The 17,482-nt window shown below is 46.9% G+C and overlaps 1 protein-coding gene across 2 annotated transcripts in view; it reads left to right on the forward strand.

Moving 5' to 3' along the window:
• The window catches only part of LOC119433831 (uncharacterized), an 85,782-nt gene that overhangs the window by 54,027 nt on the left and 14,273 nt on the right, over positions 1–17,482 (forward strand). The gene's annotated exons all lie outside the window — the stretch shown is intronic.

Raw genomic sequence — 17,482 nt, forward strand, 5'->3', positions numbered from 1 at the left:
ATTGCAACATTGCTGGAAAGGCTGATCTGCTTTCAGCAGCTGCCAAGAGGCAGCGACACTTGTCTGTGCCTTGGCAACACCTGCCTTTCTCATCGACCTGCCTACGTTTCCTTTCTTCTTTTCCTCCTCCCAGAGATGAAGGCAAACTTGTAATTAAAAGAAACAGGAAAGAGGCAACAGTGCCATGGGTTATAATGAACCATGTTGACAATAAAATGCAATCTTTCTGCAAATTGTCAGTAAGACAAAACAGATGTAAGCATAAAGTTATTTATTTTTCTACGCTTGAAATGAGGCGACCAGATGCAGCTGCTCGTCAGAGGGGCCCGCTCCTTTTGTCCAGTTCGGAGGCCAGTGCACATGCTGGATGTAAAGCCATTGTTGCACGTTAAGATGGATGCCGAAATGACCAGCTAAGAGTGCGCAAACAAAACATTGCACGTTACAGGAAGAGGCACCTGCCAGTGCATTGCAATAATAACTGTGGTTGCTCACAGCTCTTCTCAAACCGCCGCGTAATCAGCTAGCACAAAGCTAAATGCGTGCTTGAAAGCAGGGGTGGATCCAGGTTTTTTCTGAGGGGGGGGGGGGGGGGTCAGCTTCTGTCAATAATGATGATGATGATAGAAGTAGCCTTTCTTATTTACCGAAATTTACCGTTTTTCCTCACGGCCGCGGCGGCCCCATTTCGATGGAGGCGAAATGCAAAAACGCCCGTGTTCTTGCGTTGTAGTGCAGGTTAAAGAACCCCAGGTGGTCCAAATTAATGCAGAGCCTACCACTACGGCGTGCCTCATAATCAGAACTGGTTTTGGTGCGTAAAACCCCAGAAAGAGGCAGAAGACCTGTAGCGAAGCCACATATCGGTTTCTCCGAGCTTATAGGAAAAGGACGTTACCCAATACAGCCATGTGCTTGGCGGCGGCGCCTGATAATACAGGGTGTTCAAAACTAAGCTTTATTGTTTTGTTAAAGTTAGGCACTGGGAGGCACGCGAAGACCACCTGTGCAAATAAGTTATGTGGCTAGGAGGGCACAAAGTGAGATGATAATTATCGCTGTGAGCAGCCCAATTAACTAAAATTGAACAATTATTTTTGTTGACTGCAGTAAGTGGGTATGTTTGTATTGAAAACTTAGAGACAGTCGAGTTTCTACACAGTATCAGTCGGAAGAATTATTCTAACGTGTCCGTGCTCCGAGATATCAGACTCCAAATTTCAATTGTCGTACTGCGCAGAATAATCGAGAATAAAGACGTGACAATTCTGATGAATTCCCGTGAATGATCATGAAGCTCAGTGACCACTTCTGTGGAGGGATGGCGGTGCCATCTTCTCTCTTGAGTCGTGGTGGTGTGTTGACTAGAGGAACATTCTTGAATACGGGCGTAACGCTCAGCTCCAACGCAGCAACCACTACGCTGGTTGTTTACGATATGCGAATCACTGCGTATGAAGACTCACGACGCCACCTACAAGAATAACGATGTGGCGTAGTAGGCGAGAGCGCGAGCCAGCGTCTTCATGTTTTGTTTCCCACGCGACGTCATCCTTTTACACAAGGCGCGCATCTGCTCCTGTTTCTGTAACCACGCGACGCCATCCTAGGCCCGCGCGCTGGCGTTGGCCGCTGACGTCACGCTCCCCCACTTCGCAGCCGCGGCTCGAGGCTTCGCCCCACTCCGCGAGAACGCCCACTCAGATAAACGGATCCGGCAGGCTTGAGCCTCCTATGCTTAATGTACGACAATAAAACTGCGAAGTTACAATGAAAAACTTGTAGCGTATGAATGGTACTGTGCTCGTACTGGATATTGTCAACGTGTAACTGTGATCACAATGAGTGCTACAGTTAAAAAAAGTTGCCTATGCGTAGTTCTTAGTTTAGCTGTTAGTTGTTATTATTTATATATGAACACTTCAGCAAGAGATCTCTTTCATTAAGCAGGTTGGTCGCGGAACCGATGACAGCCAATGAGGCAACCGTTGACACCCCAAGGGGAAACTAAGTTAATCAGGCGCGAAGGCGCTCGAGCAGACCTCGGCGTGTTTGGCAAAAGGGACGTCCCCTCATTCATTCAATGCCACCGACAGGACGAGTAAGGCACGGCAGGCACCAGGAGGTCCAAGGTGTTCATGAGAAAAAATAACTACGGCAACGTCGCGACACCACACTCCTACGGAATACAACTAAGCTTGTGAACGAGCTAGCTTTACTTCTACATGGCTGATACCACTGGTACTCGCGAAAAATACTTTTGAAGAATGCTGGTGGCCACATTTTTTTTTTTCTTTTTGCTACAGGGCCATCCCCCTGTCAGCGAGGGGGCGATGCAGAAATCTGAGGGGGGGGGGGGGTCAGGACATCCAGACATCCCCCCTGGATCCGCGCCTGCTTGACAGCCATAATCAGCAATGGGGCCAAGTGTGTCAGCACACCATCCGCTTTGCTGACAGAAAAAGACATTTTCTTGTAAACTCGTGAATAACATAGATAAGATGCATCACACTGTCGTATGATGACGTGCAGTGGAACCTCGTTGATATGATTCTGCATATTATGTTTTTCGGGATACAGTTAAATCTGGATATAACGAAATTTACAAATTCCCGAAAAACTTCGTTATAAAGAGGATTTCATTATATGCAGGTTCGGCACAAAAATTCGAAAAAGAGACGCTTACCATATTTACTCGATTCAAACGCGCCCTCGATTGTAAAGCGCACCCGTTTTCCATTTTCATCGAAGCACTCATCCTTGGAATGTCACACCAGGTACTGGATGCGTGGACGCGTGTCGTTTGGCACAAGCGCGAGGCATCGGAAACGAAGAGCAAGTGTCACGATGGCGTCGTAGCGTCGTATAGTGTTACAGTAGGACCCCGCTGTTATGTTCCCGGGTGCTGCGTTTTCCCAGCTGTTACGCCATTTTCGGCCAGTCCCAGCACAGCTCCATAGAACACAATGCATTGGTTCTTTCCAATGCATTGGGTTCTATGGGAGCTGTGCCGGGACCAGCCGAAAACGACATTGGTAACCCCGCTGTTGCGTCGCAACTGTGACACCGTCCCCGCATCATATGTTGCGAAGTGCCACCCCGCGCCGGCCCGAGCGGCCATTTTTTGACTTTTCATGTCACTTGGCTTGGTGGCTTCGCGATGGCATTGGCCGCCCAAAGCGCCGGAGGCGACAACTATGACGTATTTTCGGTTTCCGCCACCAAAAGTGTGGCCCTTGAGATCCGTATTTGCTATCTAAAGATGTCTATGACACGTTGTGATCCTAAAACTTGCTTTGGCTTATAGAGGTTCCGTATAAAGTCCAAGGGCGATAACGCAGTCGCCGCGCGCCCTATGCTGTATGTGCGAGTGAAAACGTGCAAGGGGAGCCAACGAGCCTGTCTAAATCTCGCGCGCACAAGAAAGAAAAGCAGGGAGGAAGCGCGCCTTCTTCCGTTGTGCTCGAGGCACCGGCGAGGGAGCGAGGGGGGAGGGATAGCGGGCGGCGTTGTACTGTACTCTGGCATCAACTGCGTACTGCGCGGTGGCACGCAGTCGCGCGGGCCATATCCTGAAAGCGATCTGCGTTGGGGCAGTCTAGCAGTGTGGGCGCATCGGCGGCTCGTAGCTTTGTGCGTGCTGTGTGTTCTCGGTGCTCAGTTTGCGTTGAAACAATAGACAACGGCACGAAGGTCACTTCGCTCGCTTCTGCAGCGGCACTTCCACACGCCGCCAGCGCTTGACAGTGCATGTCTACGCTCAATAGAGTGTGATGTGTCACAGCGTCTGCCAGCGGGTTGGCAACGTCAACAGGAAAAGGAGAGTGCCAGCTTGGCAGGCTTAAAGTCCCGGGGGACTTTAGGCGGGCTAGGCCAGCTGCAGCAAGCGGCAGGATCAGGTTTGAATGAAGGGAGGCGGGAAAGGTCACGCCCGCGGCGGTAAGATCGCCAGGTCGAGGGATGCAGGCCCGCCTCGCACACGCTCGCACGCACGCACACATGCGCTCGCTTCGCATTCCGTCGCGGCGGAGAAGGTGCTTCAGGTTGCTGCTCGCGCAAAAATGACAAAATTTGGGGCGAAATCTCTAGGTTGTCGGCGGGAAAAATTCGTTATATCGAAGGGGTCTCCCGCTGCCACTTCGTTACGTAGAAGTCTCAAATACATGTGCTTCTATGGAGTAACGGCGGGGAATAGAAAAACTTCGTTATATCCAGGAATTCGTTATATGGAGGTTCGTTATAAGCAGGTTTAACTGTAATACATTTCTTTTTTTTCCCCAGTAATACAGTTTGTTTGGATAATACGTCGGATGATACAATTTTTGAATGATACGCTTTATTTTCCAGTTGCCGTGAAGATCGTAATTACCAGATTCCACTGTGTATATATTTGAACACGGAGTGCTTCAGTAGAAGTCAGTTGTTAGAACGCTCCTATTTGTCTATCTCTGTGCCTTACTCTCTTAAAAGCGCACCCCACAACAACTTCAAAACAAGTTACAGGCTATGGGCCCTGGACTTCTAGCCTCAGTTTGCCAACTAGCGGAGAATGCTCCGATGAATGAAATAGACCGGGCCCTTTCGGAGGGAGTCTATTGTTTGCCGAAGTGCAAGGCAACTTATCAAGGACTTAAGGACAAGATCCTCAGGCCGGTAATCGAGTATATTTCAGCAGTAACAAGCTGACCTTGGCACAGTCCGACAAGCAAGGTGGGTTTGTTGTTTTCCCAAAGGGTCTTTTTCAAGGAAAAGCCTGTTGAGCCATTCAGAAGAATTAGGCCTGTTGATATGTCTCCTAGAAGGGCCAAGTCTGGAGCAATAAAACTTCTCCAGAATCTGCAACTTTGAGGCCTCGAAAAAAGTTTCATTTAGGGCCACAGTCACAGAAGGAGGCTTGATTGGCAGAATTTGATTGGCGAGTACTTGCAGTGGGCACTGTCCCTCTAAGGTCCATTTTCCATCCATAAATGTTGTGCACTGGTTCAATTCTAACCAGCCAAGGCTACGATGTCTATCGGTACTGAGGAGTTGTTTTATTCAATTCCATATTCAGACCTGTTCGTAGCAGTCGGCGAACTCATGGAAGAAAACGGGAAGGTTGCTTTTATGAAATTTTTCTGTTTGTCAGTTGATTCATTTATGAAACTTCTTGCGTTTTAGCTATTGAAGACTGTCATATCCATTAACAATGGGCTCTTCATTCAGGAGGGGGGTATCTGTATCGGTTCTGGTGTTGCTTCGGTGTTGGTGCCATACCTTTTTATCCAAGTTTGACTGCAGTGTACTTGAAATGCAGCAAGAAAAAATCATTGTAATGTTTTTAGATATGTTGATGATTTTTTAGTGCTTTTAATGCTCAATCCTGGTGACACGGTAGGCCGGTTGCATTTCGGAGCCCACGTCAGAACCACAAATGAGGCAGTGCAGGGTGACTTGGGGTGAGCCTCTTTTCAAGTCAGAGAAGCGCCAGAGCAAAATTGGTTTTGAAGGAATACTCAGGAATATGGATAAAAAAATGGGCTGCTGCTAAAGTGCATAAGTATCTGTACCTGAGAAGCGTGGACACAGAATGGAAGACATCAAGAAAGTTGGCAGCCAAGTACAAGGTAATTGAAAGTATAAATGGCAACCAGGAGTCATCAAAAAGATAATGAGAGATACAGAGACGGTGAATTGGATGCAAAGAACGTAAACAAAAATGACCACGGAGATTTACAAGAAGGGAAAGAAAGAAATTAGAGGGGAAAATCTGTATGATAAGATGAAGGGAAGTGCCTTGCTGTTTGAGGCTCAAGCTGGTTGCCTAAGGACAAAGACATGCCGGAAGAAATATTCACCAGAAAATGTGTCATGTGTCGGCTGCAGCAAAAATTCGTAGACCACTCAGCACATCCTAATGAAATGCGAAACCCAGTGAGACCTGTAGGGAACGTACACCTTCCAGAAATTCTTGGATTTGTCAACTCTTCAGCAGTCAAGATAAGCGACAGACTTTTAGAGTATTAGTGGAAAAAAAGCAGGGACTGGATTGGTTACAGGCATAGGTAGCGGTACAAGATACAGTAGAACCCCGCTGTTACGTGCCCGGGTGCTGCGTTTTCCTGGCTGTTACGTCGTTTTCGGCCGGTGCCGGCATAGCTCCCATAGGACCCAATGCATTGGTAACCTCACTGTAGCCTCATAACTGTGGGACCGTTCCCACATCACACGTTGCATCACGGCATCAACTAAAGCCCCTTTAGCATCAATTGCGTACTGTGCGGCAGGTCGTATCTTGAAAGCCATCTGGTGTGGGGGGCAGAGTGTGCGCTGACACCATGCTTGTTAATATAGTTAATAAGTGAAAGTTTACAAGTTAATATGGACAATAAAACTACTATATCCTTACTTTATATAGCTGTCTACTAATTTGCTATCGCAATCAATCATACTTCGGCTTTCGGGCGAAACAGCATCTTTTTATTGCGATAGCAATTATATGGACACTTCAACCGGATTTCTGCCGTCGCCGTCACCGTGAGGTTCCGTATAGATAAAATCTTCGCCGCGCGCCGTATGCCCCAGCGGAAGCGTGCGGGGACGCGCGCTATCACGGAGAGCGAACGCACTCAATCTCCCACGCGCAAGCAAGGAAGCGGAAAGCCAGCGCCGGAGGGAGCAGGGGGGGCACTTCTCTGCCAACAACCGCGCTCGTCGCTCGTCCGCACAGTCTCTTATCTCTCCCACGCGCAAGCAAGGAAGCGGGAAGCCAGCGCCGGAGGGAGCGGGGGGGGGGGGGGGGGGCGCACTTCTACGCTGCCAACAACCGCGCTCGTCGTTCGTTCGACCGCACCGTCCCTTATCTCCACACGGCTCTGACCTTTATGCGCCGTGCATTCGCCGCTCAGTTTCCGTTGAAGCGATAGACCGCACGTACCTTCGCCCGCTGCGCGACGTATGCGCTCGCTGCCAGCGTTTTGACAGTCGTTGGCTGCAGTCATTCAGTGTGATCTATTCATGTTTGTTTGTGCGCGCTCATACCACGCTTGTTCATTCAGTTAGTAATAGTCGGGCCACATTTTCCAACGCACGCTACACATGCAATGCTGCCCAGATCGGCAGTGCAGCACTACAGGTGTGTCTCTTCGCACGCGCTGCCCACGGTAAGCGCTTCTCATCAACACCACCGTTTCACACGCGCCTTCTCGTGGTCATCGAGTCTCTCTTCATGTCGGTCTACTTACGCCGCAGCACACCTGCTTGCTTAATCAGCTCATGTTTACTACAATTCATATTGCTACCAAGGCCGCTCACCTTACTTCGTATGACATTGCTGTGTTGCTATCGCATTCATTGCTTCGCCCTTAGGGCGAAACTGTGACTTTTTATTTTTCAAACTTAAGAATTAAAATAAAGTTGTGTGCAGTTCACCACTACTTTCATTTCTAAATTTTTCCTGTTTCTCGGCTCTTGTGTTTGCCAGTTTCTAAGTTTTTTTTTCTTTCTTTTTTTTCTTTCTTTTTACGGGTCCGTGAAAAACGTATCAATGCCTCACTACACATTAGGAAACTAGCATACACTACATTAATTCGGCAAAAGGTATGTTGGGCTGCTGAGCACGAGGTCGCGGGATCGAATCCCGGCCACGGCGGCCGTAGTTTGATGGATACGGAATGCGAAAACACCCGTGTACTTAGATTTGGGTGCACGTTAAAGAACCCCAGGTAGTTCAAATTTCCGGAGTGCCCCACTACGGCATGCCTCATAATCAGATCATGGTTTTTGCGCGTAAAACCCCAGAATTCTTTTTGTTTTAAAGGTTCAGTATGCGTCAGTCTTATGGGCACGTAGCAGCGGGGGTCTACTGTACCTTGTACCGTTACCTATGCCTGTAACCAATCCAGATTAATGATATTGAAGCCCTGCAAAATCGTGCTGCAAGATTGATTTTTTCAGACTATTCACGAACAACTAGCGTCACACAGTTAAAAAAGCGTGCTGAACTCGAGAATTTGTCAGTTCATCGCAAAATAGTGCGCCCAACACTCTTTCATAAGCTTCTTTCATAAGCTTTATCACCACCCATTCTTTGATGAAGATTTTTTTTTATACCCCGTCCACTATACTCCCTCGTCATGATCATCCTTTCAAAGTACAACGCGTTTTTTGGCACACATCACAATACGCTCATTCTTTCATACCACGCACTACAACCAAGTGGAATAATCTGACATTGCAACAGAACTGGACTTTAATCAATTTCAGAAACTTGTTCGGTCGTATCTTATGCCCTGAATGCTCTTCAACTGTGCTCGTCCCTTTTTATCGCTCGCCCTGTTTTGTTTTCTCTTTTCTCTGTTTTTATACTTACTTACAGTTAAAAAGAACTGTTTCGTAGTGCTGAGTTTCAGTGTTTTGCATTGAACCATTGCATTGTTCTGCATTGCATAAAACGAAATTTTAACCCAAGTTGAGCTGATAATGTTTTTTTAGATGTTTTATTTCTATTAGCAGAGTGTGATTGCCTTTAATGTTTTTCGCTTTTTTTACCTTGTATATTGTTGTAACGTTAGCTTTGACGATGTTGGATAAACCCCCTATGTAATGCCCTCTAACCTTTAGGGTATACTGAAATAAATAAATAAATAAATAAATAGAGAAGTTTTGAGGAAGAGAAAGAAGATTTACGAGATATATACAAGAATGCTAGAATGAAAAGCATGTATAGCATACGTGATTAACTTAAACAGGCTAGGTGACTATTTGTCACTGCCCCTTTTCAACGGGGATGCAAATAAATCATCATCGTCATCGAAGCGCAAAAGAGGAGTAGAAGTAGAGGTTTATTTCATGTGCAATACAGAATATGAGGAGTGAGAGAAAAACCTGCTTTTAGGCAGCTGTCACCCCCTGTATCTTGGACATGGGTCAGCATTAGGTCACGGACCTACTGATTGATACATCATGTGGTGAACTACATACAATCATTGAAGTGGACAAATGTGCAAGCTATAATCACATTGAAGAGAAGTACAAAAAAAGTTACAATAAATATCTGGTACTATATAATTTCACACGAATCATTTCATGGTACCAAAAAAAATCTGTGTAGTATATAATCATAAGAAACTAGGCACACACAAAGAGTCCTGCTGCAGTACACACCTCATACATAGCTCACTTCGATGGTGGCAATATGTGGTGTCGCTATATTGGTTCAGTGCTAATGCATTACCATCGACATTCACCGGGAGATGGATTCTGCCGCAATATTTTTTTATCATCATCATCAGCCTATATTCATGTCCACTGCAGGACGAACTTGTTAACAGTGGATACCAGAGCAACTGTATCTGTAATGAGTCTCGCTTTTAAAGGTCTCTTAGGGTGTGTGTGTGTCTCTTAGGGTGCAAAGTTGCATTTCGGTGGGACCAGGGTGCAACGTCTCGTGGAGTCGGCGGTGAGTCATTGCATCCCTTTTGTGTGTGCACTGCCGAAGTATCCTTCGATGGTGGAGTTCTTGCGACGGAATTTATAGTTATTCCCCGATGACGCACAAAGTGATTTTGGGCATTGACTGCCACACGGCGGAAGTTTTGATGATGGCCGTGTTTCGTCTCTGCTCTTAGAGGATATGTGCAGTTTAGGTGAGCTTCGTGTGTCTACAGATACTGTTGTGCCTGTATCGACTGCTGAGTGCGTTTCGATTGTCTTTCTCAGTGAAGTTCCAGACAACTTCGATGCCTCCGTAGAGCCAATGCATCTAAACTGCGTGAAGAAGAAAATTTTTGTCCCTCATTGTGTGGTCTCAGTCGGCAACCGGTGTCCTGCCTTTTGGACAGCTAATTGCTCCGCAGATCCCATCTCGCTTCCAGTTCCAGGCGTCTTGAAACTCGCCTACTTTACAGAATGCACGTCCTTGTCTGTAGCCGTACTAACGAATTCGCAGTGTGAACCTGTTGACGTTCACCACACAGACACAAAGCTTCTGTCTATGATAAACAAGTCACTCAGCAGAAGGGAGCACCATACCTTATTGGATACACTTTCTAAGCATCTGGCAGTGTTCGACTTTGCACAGCCTGACAGAATGTTCTCGATTTACAGATCTTGAACACGCCATAATAAGACAAAAGCCTTATCACGTCTCGCCTAACAAGCATGAGATGATCGATGAACAAGTGAGTGACATGATGAAAAATGAAATAATACAAGCCCTGAAGTCCTTGGGCAGCTCCGGATGGTAACTAAAGATGCTAACTAGATATTATTGCCAATTGAATGCCATGGCTAAGAAGGATGTCTATCTGCTGGCCCGGATTGATGATGCAATTGATTGCCTTCATTCAGCCTGTTATTTTTCTTCAGTGGACCTACGCTCGGGATAGTGGCAAATTCCAGTGCACCCAGCAGACAAGGAGAAAACAGCCTTCATAACTCGAGGTGGATTATTCGAATTCAATGTGAGATGCCATTTGGGTTGTGCAACGCTCCAGCAACCTTTGAAAAGTTCATGGACACCATTCTGCGTGGGTTCAAGTGGAACATCTGTATGTGCTGTCTTGACGACATTGTTATTTTCAGGCACACATTGAGTGAGCACAATGCAAGTTCAGCGATTTCGCTCTTACTTGTACAGATGCCCATTTGTAGTCATCACAGATCACCATTTCCTGTGCTGGCTCGTGAACCTCCGCGACCCTTGTGGGTGCCTTGCATGATGGACTCAGAAGTTACAGCAATATACCACTTCACTGTTTCCTACAAGAGTGGTCGAAAACATGCGGACACCGACTACCTTTCCCGGATGCTGCTTCCACGATGAACTGCGACGCAGACGATTTTTATTATCCGTTGCCTCTGTGGCACCCGATTTTCCTGATATCGATGTCCTCAAAGCCAAACAGTGGACAGACACCAAATTGGAGCCACTCTTCACTACGGCCAGTTCTATTGCAACAAGCAGCAACTGTGTACATGACGGGCTCCTGTATAAAAGGAACTACTGAAGCACGAGTGCACGCTACCTTCTAGTGGTGCTGTAGCATTTCCAGCCTACAATTCTTCGGGCTATTCACAATGATCCTACCTCTGGTCACTTAGGCACTGTGCGGACCCTTTATCACATTCAAGAACGGTGTTACTGGCCCTAGGTGCGACACTCATTTGAGTTGTAAATGGCCGCTGCTCAGTTGTCTCCTCCTTTTTCCTTTCAGACCTCCACGTCTCTTTTTCACACTTTGACGCAACAATATCAAGAAATAGCGGAAAGTAAGGCACTGAATTGAAAAGGCACGCTGTTTGAACATTATAAATGTCCTTTCAGCATTACCGAGCTCAGAGCTTCATAGACCGCATGTCAGAGCTCTGTACCAGGAGCTGACAGGATCGTGTATGACATGATCAAGAAATTGCACAGTGACATCAATCTTTATTTCACTTTATTTCGCATTCATTCATTTACAAAAACTGAACGCTGGGACAAGAACTAAAAGCTGCTTGTTTGCAGCTTGACAAGGTTCTTGCTCATATTCATGACAACGGGGACATAATAAAAGAAACTTTGTACACTTTAGTGTGTGCAATGTACAATCAATGACAGAGTATAAGTGACGGGCTACACTAAAATCTCGATTATAACGAACTTCAGGAGACCGCGGTAAATTGGTTGTTATAGTGAAAGCCCCAAAATGAACCATTCCGCCCATCAACCCATCAGTTCCTAAGTTGTCACCATTTGAGCTACCCACGAAAACGTCGCTGTTGGCTCTTGGCCCGCGCTGTTGTTATTTTCCCTAGATTCCGCCGCCACGCACCACCGATGCACGGTATAACAGTTACGCACCCAAAACAAACAATGAAAAAACTACTGACGAAAAGGAAGCTCCATGCCGCCTCCAAAGCGCAATCTTTATTGTTTGTTTGTTTTTCACATTTCTTGCCATGGACGCCGCAAATGTCTCACTCGAGACGGACACCTGCATTATTACAAAAAAAGTGCGTGTAAACAACGTCCGGAAGGTGCAAAGTGCAACCGTGTGGCGTCCTCGCGAGTACGGAGGTTACATTTCTCCTCGTGCGTAGCTAGTATGGCTGCAGAAAGAAGCACGAAAGAAAGAGTCGTGCGCAGAAAGAAAGCAGAGACTTGCCTTCGTTGCTAGGTGACACTTGTCTGGGCGGAGCATGCGCTCGCAAAACCTGATGTGTCGTCGCCTCCGCAATAAACCAAATAAACAAACATCTCCCGCATTTTATTTCTTTTTTTTTTTTTTTTTATTGTGCACCGTCTCAGGTTTTCCGCACTCATGCGCCATGTCGTCCGCTTTCTGCGCCTCGTCTGCTGGCCTACTGTTTCGGCTGCTGTGAAGGATATAGGAAATCTAAATGTCCCCACATTTTGGAATATTAGTTCGTAGTACCAGCGCCTCCTCTATTTTTTCAATGCCAGCCAGATGCGGCCGATCCAACGGTTCACCACCCTCTCCGATCACCCTTTCCTACTCTCTCCCGTACGCTAGCGCTCGCGCCTGCTTTACGCTCATGGGGGAGAGTACCCTCTGGGTGGCACCTCACAACGGAAGTCGAAGGAAGTAATCCTGACAGATGCATGAAGCGCCTACCGCATCTCCTCCGGAACAGCAGTGGCGTGCGCATGACGCAAGCAGTCGTACCCTCTGGGTAGCGTCACATTGGGGCAACTCACTGAAGGCGGACCAACGGCTCCCATAGCGGAGTGAGCAATTGCACTGGCATAGAAAAAATAGAGGAGGCGCTGGTAGTGTTGGGGCGTTGTTAACATGACATGGAAACTGAATAACAATTGTTATTCTGAAAAGTTCAGTATTCTGAAGTTCGTAGTGCTGAAATATTTCTACATTGAAACCATAAGAAGTAAGCAGCGTATTTTCAAAAAGTTTGTTAATCTGAAAAGTTCGTTAATGTGGTGTTTGTAGTAACGAGCTTTTACTGTAACACTACTTGCACTTTTTAACACCATTTGGAATGCCAGAAACCATCCTTCAACATGAGAGGCTATTGTAGTTCCACTATTTAAACAAGGTAAAGATCCATCTTCATTCAATAGCTACCATCCACTACTATTGTAAGTGCTACCATCCTTTGTACATTCATTACAGTGTAAGTGATACCGGATGGCAGCGCTTACAAGGTGTCTTTGCAAGCTGTTTGAGAAGATAATAAATTGTCATATCTTATATTTCCTCGAATCTTATAAAATGCTTGACCCTTATCAGTGTGATTTCGGGGAAGATCGTTCTACAACCGACCATCTCGTATGCATAGAGTCAAACATCCATGACGGTTTCATTCACAAGCAGTACTTGTCCATATTCCTTGATATGGAAAGACATATGACAAAACGGGGCGCAACGAGATATTGCGAGATTGTCAGAAATGGGTATTCACAGAAACATGCTTAATGTTATAGAAAGCTACCTGTCAAGCCGCATATTCTGTGTCAGAATTGGTAATGTTCTTTCTGGGCCATTTCTCCAGGAAACTGGGGTACCACAGGGTGGTGTACTAAGCCGTATTCTTTTTATTGTAAAAATGAATTTACGCTTATCAATTCCACGTACCATATTTTATAAAGTATACGTTGACGATGTGCAAATAGGATTCAAATCGTGTAACCTCACAGTTTGCGAGCGACAGCTACAGCTTGGCCAGAACTGGGTGTCAAAATGGGATAAGGAAATTGGGCTTTTGGTGAATCCCCAGAAAAGCTCCTGCATCCTTTTTACGAGAAGGAGAGGCCTGCTCCCAGATGCTAATACAGTATAGACCACTTATAACGTGGTCTATACTGTATTACGACCACTTTTCAGACTCCCGTTAATTTTCCCATAGCACTCCATGTATACACATATCGCTTATAGTGCAGTTGCGGGAAACGAAATACCGGTTACAGTGCAGCTGCCTGGGAGTACAGAAGTCAGCGGAGGCGGTGAACGTTCCCCTCGAACGGGCGCCCCAAGGAGTGCTCGAGGAAGAAAGAGAGACGAAGTGGAGGAGAAGGGCACGTGGTGCGAACGAACAGCCAGTGAGGCTGAAACCAGAATCTTGAGTGCGAGTCATGAAATGTCACGGCGCGCATAGCGAGCGAGGGCCACGAAACTGCCAGCGCCAGCCAACGCTCGCTTCACGATAACGGCAGTAAACGAAACTTCAGGGAGTGGGCGACGCCGGCACGGCACGGCAAAGGGCGCACGCGGAGACCGTGGAATGTGAGGGAGGAGGGCGACAGGGAAGCGGATTTCGCCTCGGCAACTCCGCCGCTTCTGTGGCTCCCCTTGCCCTCCTTCGTAGCTCCCTCACTTTTGACTGTCACCGTGCGCGCCCGCCGCCGTGCAGGCGCTCCAGACGGCGCGGCGCCAGTTCCCCGAAGTTTCATTTTCTGCGTTATCGGGAAGCGGGCGAAACTGCCGGCGTGGGCAGTTTCGTTGGCCGTCCTGGGACAGCGCCGCTGCTTCCCTCTGCGCCGTAGCCACAACACGTCACTAGAATGTAGAGGAAGCATAAAGGAGAAAGAAAGGTTCACTGCCATTTCCTACGCGTGGCTACGGTAGCATGGCTGAGACGTCTGCACGTACACGCATGTTCCGGCGCAACGCAGAATCGGCGACCTTGCCATTTGAGAGAGAGTGAAATTTCCGCCGCATTTTTTTGTTTTGTTTTGTTTTGTTCGCGCGCGACATTAAGGGGTCTCTCCTAAGCTTTTACTCTATGGCGGTGCCTGAGCAATGCCGGTCGGAGGCACCGCCGCGTGATTTGGTTCGAATTAACGAGATTCGACTGTAAATTGAATGCAAACGTTCTAGCCACATTCCCCAACTGTCACATATGCGAGGCGGCTCAGTGCACATGTTTTGCATATGTGTGGGCCTTGAAAATTGTTGCTTTGGTTATAGTGCGGATATTCGTGACTCCGGCAACTTACGTTATAAGCGGTCTACACTGTATTGAGCTCGATAGACAGCGCTTACCTCTACATACAGAGCACAAATTTTTGGGTGTCATATTTGACTCAGAACTATCCTTCGTACCCCACATGAAATATCTTAAGAATCAATGCTTAAAAACAATGAATATTCTTAAAGTTTTGTCGAGCACAACATCGTTAACAAGTGTCTAATAAACCTGTACAAGAGCTCCATACAATCATGTTTAGATTATGGCGCTGTGGTCTATCACTCTGCTGCACTGAGCGTGTTGGAGGTGCTGAATCCTGTTCATCATTTAGGTAGTCATCTGCCTGGCCATAGTTGCCTTCAGGACAAGTCCTGTTTAACATCTCTACGTGGAATCGAATGAGTGATCACTTAGCCAGCATACTCTAGTTTTACGTATTTTCTGAAAGTGCATTCGAACCCTGAACATGTTTGTTACACAACTGTATATGACATCACGTGTGCTACACTGTTGCATAATCGCCCCAGAGTGAGGGAGCCCTTCTCGCTGCGTGTGCAGAGGCTCAGTGAAGAAGCGGGTGTCTCACCTCTACAACACTGTCTAAAGACCCCAGCAAGGCCATCACCGCCGTGGCAGTGCCCGGAATTTTACACAAATGTATCAAAGTTGCATGCCGGCGTGTCTTATGCCAGCGTGTCTTATGCCGGCGTCGATCATTTTTGTAATTCAATGTTCTGCATCCACTAAAAAGTATGTTTATGGCTGAGGCCAATGCAGTATTGTCGGCAGTGGAACATATTGTTATGCATTATTCCCGCGCACTGAAGCACGCATCCTGCCGAGCATGGAAGACGGCGACGATCAGAGCAGCGCTCGTGTTGTTGTTCTGCCATATCGCCTGCAGATGTCTCTCTCTGTATATGTCTTGTAAATATAATTTCATATGCCTTTTGGCTACCCTCATCCCCGTGGCAATATCATACAAACTAAAGTGTGGAATTATATTTCAAAACTCATTAAGCATCATCAAGGCTTTGAACTTGTGGGAACGCTGACGTGAATAGTGGATCGGAGCCAACCGTGGACAAAGATGAGGATGGACGCGCGAGCAGTGGTGCGAGAGACGCGCGAGCTACGGCTCGGCGCCCTTGGGTGCGGCCGGCCGGGACTGGAGCTGTGGCCATGGACCACGGGATCGAAGCATTTTTCCCACAAACTTTATTCACCCTTGTGCACTATTTATGCATCTGAAGAACATATAATATGCTGGATGCCTGGCCACAGAGGAATCAAGGGTAATATGCTTCTCGATGAATTCACTACATCCATAGCAACATCGAACAGTAACTCTGCCATACCTGTACTTGCTACCAATCTTAAGCCTTTCCTCTGTAAAAAACTAAGAAGCCATTGGCAATGCATTTGGGATAACAAAACCTCTACTAAGCTACATCTAATTAAGCGACAGTTAGGACATTGGTCATCGGTACAGTCAACTTCCATTAATCCGACCATCACGTGACGAACGAAAGTGATTGAATTGTCCAGTGGGGTTGAATTAAACAAGATGCAGAAAAAAATGGCAAAACACAAAGTATTTGACAGTATTTGCATGATACTAACACGCTCCCGAATCAAAACAAGCGCCCATTTTCTGTGTGTCCAAAGTAGGAAACTAACAGAGAAATGACATCAAAGCTCCTAAAGAAAGTAGAAATGTTTAAATTTTCAGCCCAGTTATTGTGGGAAAGACAGGCGGATTCCTGGATCTGGTAAACACCGTAATCAGAATTGTGAGCTATGGTTGTGGCTTAAAAATGTTCCTAGGACAGGCCGAAAATAGGACTTTTAGATGGGAGATGATGTGTGCTCAACACATTCGCTGGCCTCCTAAGCTCAACCGATATAGCGTGTGTTCCAATTCTGGCCAGCATCGAAGGCTGCCTACATAGACAGCTAAAGAGTCAGCAGCGACAACTTCGAAGCCATGTAATGGAACGCGTTTTGAACCGTCTAGATGACTTATGGAAGACGCGGCTGCGACGAGACGCCACCTCGCGGCGACAAGAAAAAGTTGAGAAGAGCATGCATTATTTCTGTATTTTAAGTCCTTGCGCTTGCGAACATATGAAAAACACGATGTGACTTACATTAAGGGTGTAGGAAAGCACGTCTACGTTTTCTTGTGCGCAGATGACATTCCTGTCCGCTTTCCAAGCATCCTGCTCAATCGCCATCTTGTTTGCACAGGAAAGTAGCCTGCATCGTTTCTGACTTCGGTGCTGTCTTCGCGAAGCTGTCTAGTTTGACGCATTCGTGAGGATTGGAACTAGACTTAAGATGGCCGCTGCCCACTTAGCAGTCTACTTTGCCGTCTTAGGCGAGTATTGGAACACAGCCATAGATGCTCTCACTAAAAGAGTCGCTATTGGGGTCACCATAGAGGTCAGGCATGTGTGTGCTGACTGGCCAAGTTCGAATCATCCGGCGAAGGCCACTTTTAGGATCGAATTAACAAAAGTTTGGGCCCGTAGAAATGCATAGGCGCTGGCCGGGACCTTTAGTCAGAATC

Source organism: Dermacentor silvarum, chromosome 11 (assembly GCF_013339745.2).
Source record: "Dermacentor silvarum isolate Dsil-2018 chromosome 11, BIME_Dsil_1.4, whole genome shotgun sequence".
Classification (NCBI taxonomy): Eukaryota; Metazoa; Arthropoda; class Arachnida; order Ixodida; family Ixodidae; genus Dermacentor; species Dermacentor silvarum.